This window comes from Lynx canadensis, chromosome B2, assembly GCF_007474595.2.
Source record: "Lynx canadensis isolate LIC74 chromosome B2, mLynCan4.pri.v2, whole genome shotgun sequence".
Taxonomy (NCBI): Eukaryota; Metazoa; Chordata; class Mammalia; order Carnivora; family Felidae; genus Lynx; species Lynx canadensis.
In genome coordinates this window covers 30,554,674-30,569,879 of record NC_044307.1, presented here as the reverse complement: position 1 = coordinate 30,569,879, position 15,206 = coordinate 30,554,674, and the positions used below count along the sequence as shown (strand labels likewise).

General features: G+C 40.6%; 2 protein-coding genes across 2 annotated transcripts in view; both read right to left on the bottom strand.

Annotated features, from left to right (window-relative positions):
• The window catches only part of LOC115513706 (DLA class I histocompatibility antigen, A9/A9 alpha chain), a 253,834-nt gene that overhangs the window by 51,516 nt on the left and 187,112 nt on the right, over positions 1–15,206 (bottom strand). The gene's annotated exons all lie outside the window — the stretch shown is intronic.
• LOC115513705 (DLA class I histocompatibility antigen, A9/A9 alpha chain) overlaps positions 1–15,206 on the bottom strand; it is a 165,112-nt gene that overhangs the window by 51,520 nt on the left and 98,386 nt on the right. The gene's annotated exons all lie outside the window — the stretch shown is intronic.

Here is a 15,206-nt window from a genome sequence, read left to right as displayed (position 1 = left end):
AGGCGGCACTGATGGTGAGGTGGGGGCACTTTGTACGGGAGCTGCCACGGACCGGCTGTGCCTGAGGCTCATCCAGAAGACAGAGGTCCTCTCTGCTGACCACTTGTTCCACTGATAATATCGTGTGCCACGTGCAGGACCTGCTATTTTTTCATCTGGGACACCTCAGTAATTAAGAAGAGGCAAACATGCTGGTCTTGCAGAGAATATGTCCTAGGGGTGAGGGACAGACTCTACTTGACCTTGGAGCAATGTGGGGACTGAAGGCATTGACCCCATTGAGCAGTCAGAAATCCAAGTATAACTTCTGACTCCCCTGAAACTTAAATACTGCCACTAATAACGTACTGTTGATAAGAAGCCTTACTGAAAACAGGAACAGTCACTTAACACATATTTTGTTGTTACATGGATATGTAACATGTATTCTTACAATAAATTAAGGTGGAGAAAATAGTAAGAAAACATAAGACAAACGGCATTGACAGCACTTATTGTAGAAAAGACCACATATCGGTGGATGTGCATAGTTCAAACCAGTGTTAATTCAGAGTCAACCGTATACTGTATAAATGTGGTGAATAAGGGAAGTGTTTAAATGGAAATTGGTAGGTGCTTTGAGGAAGGTGACCCAGAGAATTACCTGTGTGGGACAGGGAAGGTGGCTACTTTACTAAGGTGGTAAGTGTGAGCCTCACTGGGAAGCTGACCTCTGAGAGATGTGTGGGACACAAGGAATTGTTGAAGAGTATGTCTCAGGGAGTTCTTTCCAGGCAGTGGAACCCCCAGGCACACGCACTAGGGCAGGAGCGTGTCCTTGTTCAAGGAAGGGTGAGAGGCCACTGTGGCTGGAGCAGAGAGCATGTGAAATGCGGTCAGATGTCTAGGTCTAGGATTAGAAGGCTTTTGAGTTTTCTCTGAGTGACATGTGGAGTCACCAGATGGTTTAGATCAGATGGTTCACGTCGTACTACTTGTCTTAGCAGCATCTGTTTGCTGCTGTGCAGAATTGAGAGGTGAAGGGCGGGACACCAGTAGAGAGACTGTAGGGAGCCTGTGCCTTTTCCAGGAGGGGGGATGTTGGATTTATTTTGGGGTTTGAAGAGAGAAAATAAGAGGGAGTGACTGTACTCTGGTTAGTGTCTGCGTGTGTGTGTGTGAGTGTATGTTCTGGACACAATTAAAGATGAACTTAGCAGCATGTCCTAATGTATTAATTCTGCGTTGTGAGAAGGAGGAATCACGGACAGCATCCAATACTTCAGACTGCAAGAAGAAAGGAGCAGTGTCTTCCAATCAAACAGGGAAGATTTTGGAAGTAGGACATTTGGGGAAGCAGCATCACAGGCACCCCATTAGGAGTGTGGAAAATGAGATTATTAGAAATACAGGTGAGGTTGGCTGTTGGATACAGATCACAGGGTAGGAGAAATATCTGGGTTGGAAAAATAGATATGGATGTTGACATCATATAAATGATGTTTAAAGCCTTTAGCATAGATGAGGTCACCAAGGGGATGATGGCCATAGAAGAGAAAGGAACAGGACCAAACCCTGGACTTGTCAGCACTAAGCAAGTGGATCAGAGCAAACCTAGAGCACACTGCACAGTTCTGGTTCTGCACCTAGAAGGCACACACTCCAGGGAGACCCAGCCTTCCGTGTGCACTGGAATTTCCTGGGCTTAGGAAGAGGTAGACAGTCTGCAATAGAGCATGAGATTCTGGGTTTATAACAAGTTTGGTGCTGCTTCTGGTCTTCAGATCACACACTGAGAACCAAGCACATAAAGCACGATTCCCACATGGCTGTGCCTCACCCTCTTCTGTGGGGCTTATTAAGTAGTGATTCCTGGGCCCACGCCCAACACTCTAACATGGTAAGTGGGGAGAGGCCTGAGCATTTTGTAACAAACCTACAAGCAATCCTCGGGTTCCACCAGATAGAGTTGCAGTGAAGTCACTGATGAGAGCCCTCATTGTGGGAAGGGGTCTTACATCCACATTGAAATGTTGTTTTTTCTAGGAAGAAAAATGCAAGGCCTGCTGGGAGATACATATTTTCTCTCACTGGGGGCAGAGCCAGGTGGCAGATTGAGGAAGTGGTTATCAGCTCAACATAAAATCTCTGAGATAACAAGAGTGTAGATCTTAAATGTTTGCCCCACACAAGGAAATGGTAACTATGTGACAAGTTGCAGGTCTAGGGTAATGTTCTGGTTGTAAGCATTTTGCAGCATAGAAACGTATCAAGTCAAGAAACTGTAGCCTTAAACTGACACAATGGTGTATGTCAGTTATATCTCAGTAAAACTGGTGAAAAAAAAGTCTGAAATCAGGCTCTCTAACGCTATTCCCTACATCAACTTCTCCCTCTTTGTGATACATGTGCACAGTTACAGACTGTGATGAGAGAAAGAGAATGTGGGGCCTTGTTCTATTTTAAGGAAAGTCACAAACCAGGCTTGAGTCTACACAGACGGGAACAGAATCCACAATGGACCCGAGGGGGAGGCTCACATATAGCCAGGGCCCTGCTCCTGGGTATAGATGCCACCCTCACAACACAGTCCCCTGACATAGGACACTGGATCCGGAGGCTGAGACTGCTGTTGCTGCTGCCCCTTGCAACTAACTGCATGACACCACTGTCACTCAAACACCTGTGCCAAATGCCATGTAGTGCGGTCCCAGCCTATCTGTCCCATGTCCTGAGAGAGAGTCTGGCAGGTGGTCACGTGACTGTGAAGTTTCATGCCATGTCCAATGCAAGAGTGTTTGGCAAAGTGGGTTCTCCTCTCCATGGTCTCTGCCCTCCGTCAACATTTTTAAATGTGGAAGTTTTTCATATGGGAAGAGGATACTAGTTCTGGGCATGGAAGTTGGGGGCCAGGAATGGAAAAAGAATGACAAATTGCAACATTTGGAGCAGTGATTTGAGACTACAACTTGATATGATACATTGTAGGCACTCAGGTCAGATTGGAGGAAGGAGTGACTAAATATGGCGTCTTTCAACTTTTTCCCTTGATAGTTGTTATGGGATCCAGCTTTTGTCTACTCCAGTTGTACTCACAAGTAAGTGGAGTAGCACTGTCGGGTGATGAAGTGATTGTTCAAAATGTCTTCTCCAGCCTTTGTCTCTTCCTAGGATTAAGTAATCCAGATCTGTAACACTTCAGATGATCCTTATACATACACTGACACTTCATATTTCTTTGTACATGCCCGTATTTCTGAGCAGAGTATCCAAAATTTACCAGGTTTTATGTGACCCTCACAAAAGTCTGCAAAATCATTCCAGGTTAGACATTGTGCTCCTCCACGTTTGGTCCACAAACAGCTAGTAATCAAACTGTTTTTAGCAGATCCAATGACGATATACAGGCTTATTTTTGTCTTGATTGCCAGTCTGAGACACGATAAGGTTTCACTTTCATTTCTGTCTCTATCTGTTTGTGGGCTGATGCACATTCACAGACCAGCGCTGGCTCACACAAGACACAGATCACCATTGATTTAGGTAGACTTGTATTTTACCACCTCCTCTGGTGCTGGAAAAATCGCAGAAATTAAACAATTGTGAATAGGGATCCTCTTCCAGTAACATAGTAGACCAAGTTTTAAGGCTGCCTCTTCCTATAAAAACCACTAATCATGATTTATACATACATGTATAAAATAATATGTATACAATATATATTATATATTGTATGTATTTCACCCACAAGAAAAATCAGGAGAATAATAATCATTTAGGCCAAAATATAATAATGGGCAAAAAGCTAGGGATGATCGTTGCTCTGATACTCAAGGTGTATTTCAAATCTAGAAAATCTCAGCTTGACTTCTCAGGCTCATGAACTTACTAGACAGGAAATAATGTCCAGAGCTTATTCTATTTCATAAGAAACATCTCTCCCTGAAAATATGGGAGTTAAGATTCATAGATTCATATCCTCAGGAAAGGGTGACATGAATCACATCAACTCTATATTCAAGAATAAGAAGAAATTATTCTAAGAAGGTTTGCTTGGAGCTAACACAAAGTGACCAAAATAGCTACTTCAAAGAATTTGCAATGACAGACTAACCCTTCTGTGATTTGTAATCCAAATTTGCTTTGCTATTTTGGGTCAAAGTACCTTCAAGTCATTAGTTTAGTTTATTATTGTCCTGGATTGATATTGACTCAAATTTATAAGAAAGAAACAAATTTCTCTAGAGAAATCTACATTTAAGCTATGTGTCAAAAAATTTGCCGAAAGAATTGCACAAAGAAAAAGAGAAACTCGCAGCATGAAATGTAAAGTACAAACAGGAAAAAGAGTGTGATTGAGTAGCTTTAGAAAGAATAGGTAGTAAAAAGAAGGTCATAAAACTTCAATATTGCACTCATAGGACATAACATATAACAGGACCAGAATATGATATAAATATATAAATATATGTTATTTGAATAAATATTAGTATATGACATAAAGAAAAAATGCTAGTAAAGATAAACAGCAACATTTTATAATGATAAAAGTATCAAACTATCAGAAGGTTGAAACAATTCTGCATATATAGTCACCTAATAACTCAGTGCCAAATACTTGAAAACAAAACAGACAGAAATTGAGAAACAGACAATACAACAGTAATAGTCAGAAACAGCAATATATCACTTTCCATAATGGATAGAACATCTATGCAGAGATCAATAAACATAAAGAAGACTTGAGCCGTACTGTAAACCAATAGTACAAATCTGACATTTACTGACCATTCCAGCCACCCACAGAATACACATTCTTTCAAATGCACTTGGAGATTTGTTGAAGATAAATTATATATATTCCATTATATGTGTGTGTGCGTGTGAATGTGTGTGCGTGTGTGCGTGCGTGTATACCGCCCCTTTTTTATCCATTCATCAGTAGATGGACATTTGGGCTCTCTTCATCGTTTAGCTCTTGTTGATAATGCTGCTATAAACGTTGGGGTACATGTGCCCCTACAAATATGTATTTTTGTACCATTTGTGTAAATACCTGGTACTGCAGTTGCTGGGTCATAGAGTATTTCTATTATTAGTTTTCTGAGGAACCTCCATACTGTTCTCCAGAGTGGCTACACCAGTTTACATTCCCACCAACACTGCAAGAGGGTTCCCCCTTCTCCACATACTTGACAACATCTGTTATTTCCTGTGCTGTTCATTTTAGACATACTGGCAGCAAAATGTGAGCATATTTTCTTCCATTTTTTTAACATTTGTGTTTATATATTTATTTATTTTTAATATAATTTATTGTCAAGTTGGCTAACATACACTGTATGAAGTGTGCTCTTGGTTTTGGGGGTAGATTCCCACGGTTCATCACTTACATACATCACCCACTGCTCATCCCAACAAGTGCCCTCCTCAAAGCCCATCACCATTTCCCCCTCTTCCCTGCCCCCTATAAACCTGCAGTTTGTTCTCTGTATTTAAGAGTCACTTATGGTTTGCCTCCCTCCATCTCTGTGACTATATTTTCCCCTTCCCTTCCCCCATGGTCTTCTGTTAAGTTTCTGAAGTTCCACATATCAGTGAAAACATATATCTGTCTCTCTCTGACTGACTTATTTCACTTAGCATAATACCTTCCAGTTCCATCCACGTTGCTGCAGATGGCAGGATTTCATTCTTTCTCATGATGTTAGCATATTTTCACATGTCTGTTAGCCATCTGGATGTCTTCTTTAGAAAAGTGTTTTCTAAAGTCATGTCTTCTGCCCATTTATTAACTGGGTTATTTGCTTTTTGGGTGTGGAATTTGCTAAGTTCTTTATAGATTTGGGAAACTAATCCTTTATCAGATATGTCATTTGCAAATATCTTCTCCCATTCTGTAGATTGTCTTTTACTTTGGTTGGTTGTTTCCTTCCCTGTGCAGAAGGTTTTTATCTTGATGAACTCCCAGTAGTTTATGTTTGCTTTTGTTTCCCTTGCCTCCAGCAATTTGTACAGTAAGAAGCTGTTATGGATTTTGATGGGTTCCTATCTCAAATTTAGGTCTTTCATCCATTTTGAATTTCCTGTTGTGTATGGTGTAAGAAAGTTGTCCCATTTCTTTCTTCTTCCTGTTGCTGTTCAGTGTTCCCAACACCATTTGTTACAGAGACTATCTTTTTTCCATTGGATATTCATTGCTGCTTTGTCAAAAATTAGTTGACCATATAGTTGTGGGTCCATTTCTGAATTTTCTATTCTGTTCCATTGATCTATGTGTCTGCTTTTGTGCCAGTACCATACTGTCTTGATGACTACAGCTTTGTAATACAGCTTGAAATCTGGAATTGTGATGCCTCCAGTTTTTTTGTTTTTCAGAGTTTCTTTGGCTATTTGGGGTCTTCTGTGGTTCCATACAAACTTTAGGATTGTTTGTTTTAGCTCTGTGAAAAATGCTGGTGGTATTTTGATAGGGATTGTATTAAATTATAGATTGCTTTGGGGAGGATAGACATTTGAACAATATTTGTTCTTCCAATCCATGAGCATGGAATGCTTTCCCATTTCTTTGTATCCTCAATTTCTTTATAGGTGTTCTATAGTTATCAATGAGAGTGCAAAACTTTTTCCTCTTTAGTTAGGTTTATTCCTAGGTATCTTACTGGTTTTGGTGCAATTCCAAACAGGGTTGATTCCTTGTTTCTTTTTTTGTTTCCTGCCTTGTTATTGGTGTATACAAATGCAACAGATTTCTCTACATTGATTTAACAATCTAACTTTTCTGAATTCATGTGTTAGTTCTAGCAATTTTGGGGTGGAATCTTTCAGGTTTTCTACACAGAGTATTATGATTTCTGTGAAGAGTGAAAGCTTGAATACTTCCTTGCCAATCTGGATCTCTTCTCTTTCATTTTGTTATCTGATTGCTGAAGCTAAGACTTCCAGTAGTATGTTAAATAGTAATGGTGAGACTGGACATTCTTGTCTTGTTCCTGACCATAGGGGAAATGTTCTCAGTTTTTCTCCATTGAGGATGATTTTATCTATGGGTTTTTCATAAATGCCCTTTATGATGTCGAGGCATATTCCATCTATCCCTATTTGTAGAAGGTATTTATCAAGCATGGATGCTATATTTTGTCAAATGCTTTTTCTGCATGTATTGACAGGATCATATGGTCCTTGTTTTTCTTTTATTAATGTGGGGTATCATGTTGATTGATTTGCAACATTGAACCAAACCCACAGCCCAGGAATAAATCCCACTTGATCATGCTAATACTTCTTTTAATGTATTGTTGAATTCGATTTGCTACTATTTTGTTGAGCATTTTTGCATCCTTGTTCATCAAGGGTTTTCGCCTGTAATTCTCCTTTTTGATGGGGTCTTTCTCTGGTTTTGGAATCAAGGTAATGCTGGCTTTGTAGAATCAGTTTGGACGTTTTCCTTCCATTCCTATTTATTGGAACAGTTTGAGAAGAATAGGAACACTTTGAGAAGAATTCTTTAAATGTCTGGCAGAATTCCCCTGGGAAGCCATCAGGCCCAGGACATTTGTTTGTTGGGAGATTTTTGAATACAATTCAATCTCTTTGCTTGTTATATATCTGTTCAAATCTTCTATTCCTGTTTCAGTTTTTTTAGTTTGTAACTTTCTAGGAATTTTCCATTTCTTCCAGATTGCCCAGTTTTCTGGAATATAATTTTCATAGTATTTTTTCATAATTGTTTGTATTTCTGTGGTGTTGACTGTGATGTCTCCTCTTCCATTTATAATATTATCTTTTGGGGGTCCTTTCTCTTTTCTTTTTGATATGTGAGGCTAGAGGGTTATCAGTTTTATTCTTTCAAAAAACCAGACTTAGTTTTGTTGATCTGTTCTACTAGGGTTTTGTTTGTTTGTTTGTTTCTATATGGTTTCTTTCTGCTCTAATCTTTATTATTTCCCTTCTCTGCTGGCTTTAGGCTGTATTTGCTGTTCCTTTTCTAGCTCCTTTAGGTGTAAGATTATGTTGTGTATTTGACACCTTTCTTGCTTCTTGAGATAGGCCTCTATTGCAATATACTTTCCTATTAGGACTGCCTTTGCTTCATCCCACAGGTTTTGAACCGTCGTGTTTTCATTTTCATTTGCATCTGGGTAATTTTTAATTTCCCGGTTAACCCTCTCATTCTTTTGTAGGATGTTCTTTAACCTCTGTGTATTTGATGGCTTTCCAAATTTTTTCTTGTGGTTAACTTCAAATCTCATGGTGTTGTGGTCTAAAAATGTGCATGGTATGACCTCGATCTGTTTGTTCTTGTTGAGGGCTGATTTGTGACCCCATGTGTGATCTCTTCTGGAGAATGTCCCATGTGCTCTCAAAAAGAATGTGTATTCTGCTGCTTAGGATGGAATGTTCTGAATATATATTTTAGGTCCATCCAGTTCAGTGTGTCATTTAAAGCTGTTGTTTCCTTGTTGGTTTTCTGCTTAGATGGTCAGTCCAATGATGTAAATGGGGTGTTAAAGTCCTCTACTACGATTGTATTATTATCAATGACTTCCTTTATATTTGTGATTAGTTGATTTATATATTTGTGTTCTGTCAATTTGGGGGCATAAATGTTTACAATTGTTTTATATTCTTTCTCGATTGACCCCTTAATGATGATGTAATGTCCTTCTTCATTTCTTGGTACAGTCTTTGGTTTAAAATATAGTTCATCTGATATAAGTATGGCTATTCTGGCTTTCTTTTGACGTCCATTAGCATGGTAGTTGGTCTTCCAACCCATCACTTTCAATCTGCAGGTGTCATTAGGTCTAAAATGAACACTTTGTAGGAAGCATATAGATGGATCTTGTTATTTTGTCCATTCTGATACCATAAGTCTTTTGATTAGAGCATTTAATACATTTACAGTCAGAATAATTATTGAAATATATGGCTTTAGTGCCCTATGTTACCTGTAGAGTTGGTGTTCTGGTGATGTTCTCTGGTCCTTTCTAGTTTTTTGTGCTTTTGTTCTTTTTTTTTTTTCCACTCAAGGACTCCCCCTTACAATGTCTTTCAAGGGGAGCCATGGTGGCTAAGTCGGGTAAGCATGTGATTTCGGCTCAGGTCATGATCTTACAGTTTTTGAGTTTGAGTCCTGCATAGGGTGAGCTGGGGCCCTGGTTCAGCTGAGCCTGGCCTCTCTCTCTCTCTCTCTCTCTCTCTGTGCCTCATGGGATTCTCTCTCTCTCTTGCTCACTTGCACCCTCTCTCTCTCAAAAAAATATTTTTTCCTTCAGGACTGGTCTTAAACTCCTTTAGTTTTTGTTTGTCTTGGAAACTATTTATCTCTCCTTCTGTTCTGAATGACAACCTTGCCGGGTAAAGAATTCTTGGCTGCATATTTTTCCCGTTCATCACATTGTATGTGTCCTGCCACTCCTTTGTGGTCTGCCAAGTTTCTGTGGACAGGGCTGCTGAGAACCTGTTCTGTCTTCCCTTGTATGATAAGGACTTTTTTTTTCCCCTTGCTGCTTTCAGGATTCTTTCCTAGTCTGTGTGTTTTGTGAATTTCACTATGATATGCCTTGGTGATGATCAGCTTTTGTTGAATTTAATGGGAGTTTTCTGTGCTTTTGGATTTTGATGTCTGTGTCCTTACACAGATTAGGGAAACTTTCAACTATAATTTGTTTGAATAAACCTTCTGCCCCTTTTTCTTTCTCGTCATCTTCTGGGACTCCTATGATGCAAATTTTATTCCGTTTTAGGAAGTCCTGAGTTTCCTAAGTCTACCTTCATGATACAGTACCTTTCTTTTCTTCTTTTCAGTTCATTATTTTCCATCATTTTATCTTCTATATCATTGTTTCGTTCCTCTAATTCATCCATCCTCGTTTTTATGAACTCTATTTGGGTTTGCATTTCAGTTACAGCATTTTTTAAAACTATTTTTTAATTTTACATCCAAATTAGTAAGCATATACTGCAACAAAGATTTCAGGAGTAGATTCCCTAATGCCCCCTACCCATTTAGCCCATCCCCCTCCCTCAACCCCTCCAGTAACCCTCAGTTTGTTCTCCATATTTATGATTCTTTTCTGTTTTGTCCCTCTCACTGTTTTTATATTATTTTTGCTTCCCTTCCCTTATGTTCATCTGTTTTGTCTCTTAAAGTCCTCATATGAGTGAAGTCATATGATTTTTGTCTTTCTCGGACTGACTAATTTCAGTTAGCATAATACCCTCCAGTTCCATCCACATAGTTGCAAGTGGCAAGATTTCATTTTTTTTGATTGCCGAGTCATACTCCATTGTATATACTTACCACTTCTTCTTTATCCATTCATCCATCAATGAACACTTGGGCTCTTTCCATACTTCGGCTATTGTTAGTGCTGCTATAAACATGGGGATACATGTGTCCCTTTGAATCAGCATACCTGTATCCCTTGGATAAATACCTAAGAGTGCAATTGCTGAGTCATAGTAGTTCTATTTTTAATTTTTTGAGGAACCTCCATACTGTTTTCCAGAGTGGCTGCACCAGCTTGCATTCTCACCAGCAATGCAAAAGAGATCCTTCTTTCCCTGCATCCTTGCCAACATCTGTTGTTACCTGAGTTGTTAATGTGAGCCATTCTGACAGAAGTCAGGTGGTTTCTCATGGTGGTTTTGATTTGCATTTCCCTGATGATGGGTGATGTTGAGCATTTTTTCATGTGTCAGTTGGCCATCTGGATGTCTTCCTTGGTGAAGTGTCTATTCATATCTTTTGCCCATTTCTTCACTGGATTATTTGATTTTGGGTGTTAAGTTTGGCAAGTTCTTTATAGATTTTGGATACTAACCCTTTATCTGATATGTCGTTTGCAAATATCTTCTCCCATTCTGTCAGTTGCCTTTGAGTTTTGCTGATTGTTTCCTTCTCTGTACAGAAAATTTTTATGTTAATGAGGTCCCAGTAGTTCATTTTTGCTTTTGTTTGCCTTGCCTCTGGAGACGTGTTGAGTAAGATGTTGTTGTGGCCAAGATCAAAGAGGATTTTTCCTGCTTTCTCCTTGAGGATTTTGATGGCTTCCTGTCTTACATTGGGGTCTTTCATCCATTTTGAGTTTATTTTTGTATGGTGTAAGAAAGTGGTCCAGGGTCATTCTTCTGCATGTCGCTGTCCAGTTTCCTCAGCACCACTTGCTGAAGAGACTGTCTTTATTCCATTGGATATTCTTTCCTGCTTTGTCAAAGATTAGTTGGTCATACGTTTGTGGGTCTATTTCTGGATTCTCTATTTTGTTCCATTGATCGAGTGTCTACTTTTGTGCCATCAGCTACCGCATTTTTAATTTTGAGCTGACTAGATTTTAGTTCTTTTATTACTGCAGAAAAGATTCTGTAGTGTCTTCTATGTATATTTCAAGCCGAGCTAGTATTCTTATAATTGTTGTTTTAAATTCTAGTACAAACATTTTACTTATATCTGTATTGATGAAATCACTGACTGAGAGATCTATTTCTTGCTCTTTCTTTTGGTGTGAATTCCTCTCTCTTGTCATTTTTCCCAGAACAGAAAAGAAAGAAAAAAACAAAGCAAAAACAGAAACTATCTAAAAAGTGAGATCCTGGATGTGTTTTGTCTGTTTGTTAAAATAATCTATATCCAAACAACAAAAATTATAATCATAATAAAAATAAAATAAAATGAAAATACACAAATACACAAAATAAAATATATATAAATTAAGAAAATGAAAATAAAACATAAAAAAGGAATTTTTAAAAATAAGAAAATAAATGAAAAAATAATTTAAAAATAAAGAATAAAAGTAAAAGAGGAACTCGATCTTATTTTCCCTAGAGCTGAAGCTTTGCTGTATTTTATGATCAGTAGAGGTGGTGGGAACAAGTGCTGGCCATCTGGAGGAGGGGCCTGTTGTGCTGATTCTGAGGTAGAAATGTGACTTCATAGCACAGTGGTCAGGGCTTGGTGTAAGCAGTTCTCGCGTCCGCTAGATGGCGCTGTTTTGCTTCCCGAAGCCTTTCAGGGCTGATGGGCTGATGAATGCGGAAGCTCCCACTCTCCAGCACTGGAGCTGAAAGATTGCGCCCCCAATTTTTCAGAAATCTCTCACAGAAAAGCAAGTAATTACTTCGCTTATGTCCCGTTTCCCTTCTTTTGCATGTGGCTATCCAGTTTTCCCAGTATCATTTGTTAAAACGACTGTCCTGTCCCATGAATTGTTTTAGCACCCTTGTCTTCAATCACTTGGCCATATATCCAAAGATATTTTCTGGACCCTGTTTTTCCATAAGTCTGTATACCTGTTTTTATGCCAGTACTATAATGCTTTGATTTCTGTAGCTTTATAGTAAGGCTTGATAGCTCTGGGTCTGACCTTTTTTACCACAAGCATGTGACTGAGTTTCAAAACTCCAAGGTTTAGGGTATTCCCCTGGCCTGGACCAGCGCTGTTCCCTAGGAGAGGATCTCGCGTCACTTTTGCTGTTTGCGGGCGATGCCAGGAAAGTGGTGGCACAACCATGCAGTTGTTCCGAGTTTCTGGAAAACAGAGCAGAATTCGGCACCACAGCTCTCTCCCCTGAGCTCAAGGCCCTGCTCCTACACTTGGGAGCAATGGAGCACGTGGGTGCCCCTGTCCTTCTTGTGACCCGGGGATCCTCAGAGCAGACTGTCACTCCTGGGACTCCTCCCACGTTGCCACTTGAGCACCTGTAAGCCAGGCACACCCCCACAGCAGCGGGCTAAAGTTCAGATTGTGCGCTGCTTATAATTCTTGTAGTAGCTCTGTAAGCAGGCTCCCTGCCTGCTGCCCTAACTGCAGCTTTGGCTCCCCCAAATCAATCTCCTGCCTCCTACCTTCCAGAAGGTGGTCACTTTTCTACTTGTAGACTTAGAGTTTTTATTCTCTCCAAACTCCAATTGATTTCTCTGGTGTTCAAAGTGATTTGATAACTATCTGGCCGAGTTCCAGGGATGAGACAAACTTAGGGTCCCCCTTCTCCTCTGCCACCTGAACTCCTCCCCAAGAACCCACTCTTACAAGGCCTGTGTCCGGCCTCACACCCCTCAGGACTCAGCTAAACAGCAGTTTGAAAAGTGCCCAGGACCTACGTGAAGGGCACCCACTTACTAATCTTGTTTTTGTTTTCTCCTGTTTTTGTTTTACTTCCAGCGTGGTTAATGAGCAGTGTTATATGAGTTTTGGATGTACAATTTAGGGAGTCCACAATTTTATACATTGCTCTGTGCCTGTCGGGATAAGTGTATTCTTAATCCCTTTCACCTGTTTCACCCACCCCCCACCCCCGCCTGCCCCCTGGCAACCATCCATATGTTCTCTATAGTTCTGAGTCTGGTTTTCGGTGTATCTCTTTTTCGCTTGGTTCCTTTGTTTTGTTTCTTATGTTCCACATAGGACTGAAATCATATTGTATTTGTCTTTCTCTGACTGACTTATTTCGCTTAGCATTATGCTCTCGTGATCCATTCATTTTGCTGCAAATGGCAAGATTTCATTCTTTTTTGTGGCCGAGTAACAGTCCGTTGCATAAATATAACCGCATCTTGGGGGCACCTGAGTGTCTCATTTGGTTCAGCCTATGACTCTTGATTTTGGTTCAGGTCATGGGATCGAGCCCCGTATGAGGCTCAGTGCTGACAGTGGGGAGCCAGCCTGCAGTTTTCTGCCTCCTTCTCTCTCTGACCTCCCTGGCTTGTGCTCTCTATCAAAATAAATAAATAAACTTTAAAACATAATATACCACAGGCTCTTAATCCACCTCTGGAAGGACGCATGGACTACCTTCATAATTTGGCTATTGTGAAGAATGATGCAATAAACATCGGGGTGTATATCTTTTTAAATCAGTGTTTTCATATTCTTTGGAAAAATACCCAGTAGTGGAATTACTGGATCATCTGGTAATTGTATTTTTAATTTTCTGAGGAACCTCCGACTGTTTCCCACTGTGGCTGCACCCATTTGCCTTCCCACTAACAGTGCACAGGCCTCCTTTTCCTCCACATCCACACCAAGACCTGTTGTTTCTTGTGTTTTGATTTCAGCCATTCGGACAAGTATGAAGTGATATCTCAGTGTGGTTTTGATTTGTATTTCTCTGATGATGAGTGATGCGGAGTTCTCAGTTTGTCCCCTATTCAGGATGATGTTAGCTATGGGTTTTCTTTTTTTTTTTTTAATTTTTTTTTTCAACGTTTATTTATTTTTGGGACAGAGAGAGACAGAGCATGAACGGGGGAGGGGCAGAGAGAGAAGGAGACACAGAATCGGAAACAGGCTCCAGGCTCTGAGCCATCAGCCCAGAGCCTGACGCGGGGCTCGAACTCACAGACCACGAGATCGTGACCTGGCTGAAGTCGGATGCTTAACCGACTGCGCCACCCAGGCGCCCCTAGCTATGGGTTTTCATATATGACCTTTATTACGTTGAGCTATGTTCCCTCTATACCTACTTTATTGAGGGGTTTTACCACAAATTTATATTGTACTTTGTCAAATGCTTTTTTCTGCATCCATTGAAATGATCATATGGTTATCCTTTCTCTTATTGATGTTATGTATCATGTGGGTTGATTTCACAAACACTGAACCACGCTTGCAACCCAAGAATATTCTTGCAATATTGCAACCCAAGAATATTCTTGCAACCCAAGAATAAATCCCACTTGATTGTGGTGAATCATTTTTTTGATAACACTGTTGAATTTGGTTTCTACAGGAGTGAGGGGAGGTCTGTGCTGCTCTGGGCAGCAGTGGTCTGGAGCTCCTGAGGTTGGGGCCCTAACACCCACCTGCTCAGAGCCTGTCCCTGCACCATTTGGCTGCACTGCCCTCAGCCTAACCCTGCTTGGGATCCTGAACCGCAGGCTTTCCAGCTTCTCCGGGTTTCCCTGTGCCACTAGCCCCAGCCTGCTGAGGTCTTCTGGTGGTCTTGGTGTGTGTTCCCTCAGCCCTGGACTTAGGGGACTTCCGTGGTCACCCGGGAGGCACACGTCCTGTTCTTGATTGGTAGACTCTTCTAGGCATGGGGGGTAGAGGCCTAGGGCTTCCTTTGGACTGTACTTTTTTCCGCTGAGCCCGGTGCCCATCACCCACCTGGAGGTGGGCACAGTTGCAGACATGGGACAGCTTGTCCCACTGCTCTGAGCCCCGCTGTGACTTTTGCCTTTCTGCTGGGGAGCACCACTGCTGCCTGGGGTTCACTGTGGT